We start from the raw sequence: 3,311 nt of genomic DNA, 5'->3' as shown, positions 1-3,311 counted from the left end.
GAGGGCTCCCAGTATGTGAGAGGGGGCAGGCTGGGCTGAGGGACACTCCCCGCCGCCCCACCCAGTGCACGAATTTCATGCACCGGGCCCCTAGTCACTAATAAAAGCAGACTTAGAACTGGACACTGCAGGAGGAGCGCGATAGCGCTCCCGGCACTCTAGGGGTTAAGCAAAAGCTGTCATTTTTATTGGGTGCTTCCATTTGTATCCTATATAATAAAAGCGGAATATGCAAATCAACCAAATGGGAGAACGACTGGTCAGTGGGGGGGCGGGGCCGGTGAGCAGGGGATGGCAGGCCAGCCAAGGCACATGTCAGTGGGCAGAGGGAGGGGATGGCGATGGGGGGGAGGGGGCAGCGGTGACCAATGGCAGCAGACGGGCAATCAGGGGGGCGGGGCCAGCCACTCGCCAGCCAGCACCAGCCCCAGATCAGCCTGCCGGTCACCTCCTGCAGAGGGAGGCCAGACTGCGGCTTAGGTCCACTCTCCCGCGGGACATTACAAGGGCTCCCAGACTGCGAGAGGGTGCAGGCCGGGCTGAGGGACCCTCCCAAGTGCACGAATTTTCATGCACCGGGCCTCTGGTGTAGTATAAAAGCAGCAAACAATCTGTGGTACCAGAAGTTAGTGGTGGTGGTGACTTATGACTAGCAGTAGGAACTAGGGGACCTATGCGGATCCTAGTAGTGTTTCTTTCCAGATCCAAGCTGGTTACAAAGGCTATTCCTATTGTTCACATGGTGCACTGCCAGTATCATGTACCATTATCTTGCCCATTTAGATAATTATGATATTCCCTCCCTCACCCCTCAAGCATTTGCTTCTCCTCCATAACCTCTGTAGTATAGTTCTAATTCTTCTAAGTCTCCTCCATGTTTGTTCTGCTGCTCTGCTCACCCTAAATTCTGCAACAGTATCCCCTTCACCATTACACTCTTTTAAGAATCCCTATGACATAGGAAATTGTATGGAATAGTTTAATGCAAGTTTTCCAGTCAAGTACATAATGGAACACACATTTACTTCATTTCAGGGAAGGATTACAGCATCTGTCCTCTGTCTTGGCCCCAGGATTGGACAGTTGCTATTAGTGAGAATGAGGTAACGTCCATTTTCTTTTCTTTAGTATATTTTTATTAGAGGCTCGATGCACAAAATTTGTGCATGGGGTAAAGGGGTGTCCCTCAGCCGGCCGGCGCCCTCTCACTATCTGGGACCCCTCACTCCTAACTGCCCACCTCCTCACTAACCATCTGCCTGCTCACTCCTTAGCGCTGCCAGAGGTGGGAGAGGCTCCTGCCACCGCTGCTGCACTCGCCAACCCTGAGCCCGCCTTCTGGCTGAGCAGCACGCCTACTGTGGGAGCTGCCCCCAGAAGCGCACTGACCACCTGGGGGCAGCTCCTGTGTTGAGCGCCTGACCCCTGGTAGTCAGTGCGTGTCATAGCGACCGGGTCATTCTGGTCGTTCTGCCTTAACAGTTGCTGGGCTTTTATAGACAGATGATAGATTTCAGAGAAGGGAGAGGAATAGAAACATCAATGATGAGAATCATTGATTGGGTGCCTCCTGCATGTCTGACCGAGCCCACAACCCAGGCATGTGCCCTTGACTGGAATCAAACCCAGGACCCTTCAGTCTGCAGGCTGACGCTCTATCCACTGAGCCAAACCAGCCAGGGCAACATCCATTTTCTTGAGGTTCCCATGTATTCTTTTAACTACTTAATGTAATTCATTCCTGGAATTCCTCTTTTTTCAAATTGTACTGCATGATAAAGTTACATTGCACACTAAATCATATCATGGAATGAGTATTTCACACTTCTGAATTGTATACTACATGCATGTATATGCTTTCTGGGTCACACCTGCTCTACAAAAGCGAAAATGTCACCACCTCCTCAAAGGGTTTATTCTTTGAGTAGCAGCCCAAAGGGTTTCTATAAAAGTTATGATTCACTAAAGATCACACTTACTGAGCAGCCCAGCAGGTATAAAACATTGTACTTAACAATATATTCTTACAGCCAGGATATCTTACTTAAGGGGTCTTCTTTATATAAAAGTATTTATTAACCTATTAACTATCTTCCTGCCTGCTTGCTAATAGGGCTTGAAAAGTTTGATGCATGAATCCTATATAATAAAAGGCTAATATGCAAATCTACCAAATGGCAAAACGACCGGTCACTGACATGCACTGACCACCAGGGGACACTCAACGCAGGAGATGCCCCCTGGTGGTCAGTGTGCTCCCACAGGGGGAGTGCCGCTCAGCCAGAAGCCAGGCTCATGGCGGGCGAGCACAGTGGTGGTGGCGGGAGCCTCTCCTACCTCCGTGGCAGCACTAAGGATGACTGACTGACAGCTTAGGCCCGCAAAGGCTCCCAGACTACAAGAGGCGCAGGCCGGGCTGTGGGACCCCCCACCACACCCCCGAGTGCACCATTTTCGTGCACTGGGCCTCTAGTACTTAATAAAACAGCTTTCTAAGTTGATTAACATTTGAAATAAAGATAAAATAGGTTTATAAAGTTAAATCCAACATGAAGCATTATCAGCATGTGGTAGCTTTCTCCTATCCACTTTTTAAGTGCAAAATAATAGATTATCTCCTACACATCTTGCAGAGTGAGTTATGAGAATTAAATGTTATGTTTGCCTCTAGACAAAATTTTAATTAAACACACAAGTAGGAGAAAACCACTTTTAATTGAAAAATAAAACAATACATCTCAAATAAAACTCTGTTTAACAACATAAACGGTAATTTGTTGAAGAAATCGCTTCCCTAGGTGACAGTGTGGAATTTTGGTATGAGTATCAATACAATTTCCCTCCTTTATCCTGACTCAGTTATAAGCAAATTTCAAGCAAGTACCTTTTCAGGAATTTAAACTGAAAATCTGTAAAGCCTATCCTTATTTCTAATCCACTGACAAGAGGGGGGATTTTAAACAAACATTTCCATACTGAAGAGTTCCCAGATAATAGCAAATACAGTCAATATTTCCTTTATGAAAAAGTTTATATAAAAGACACACGAGACTATTAGTGATATTGAACTAATCCACAAAATTTCAAAACACAATTTCATCAAGATGGTCTCTACTACAACTTTCAAGCTCTCACATCCCAAAATAGTTTAACTTGACATACTGGGAAGTATTAAATTTTGAAAGAAAGTATTAACTTTATTGCTTTAAGTTAGAAAAAATCTATGGTCAAGTCTCTTTTTAAAGAGTTAACAGCTATTCTTACAATTACACTCATGTAACTGCAGAAAAAATGTTCAAGCATTTCTCTTT

The sequence above is a fragment of the Myotis davidii genome, unplaced genomic scaffold, assembly GCF_000327345.1.
Source record: "Myotis davidii unplaced genomic scaffold, ASM32734v1 scaffold520, whole genome shotgun sequence".
NCBI classification, from domain to species: Eukaryota; Metazoa; Chordata; class Mammalia; order Chiroptera; family Vespertilionidae; genus Myotis; species Myotis davidii.
Note: the sequence above shows the minus strand (reverse complement) of the source record.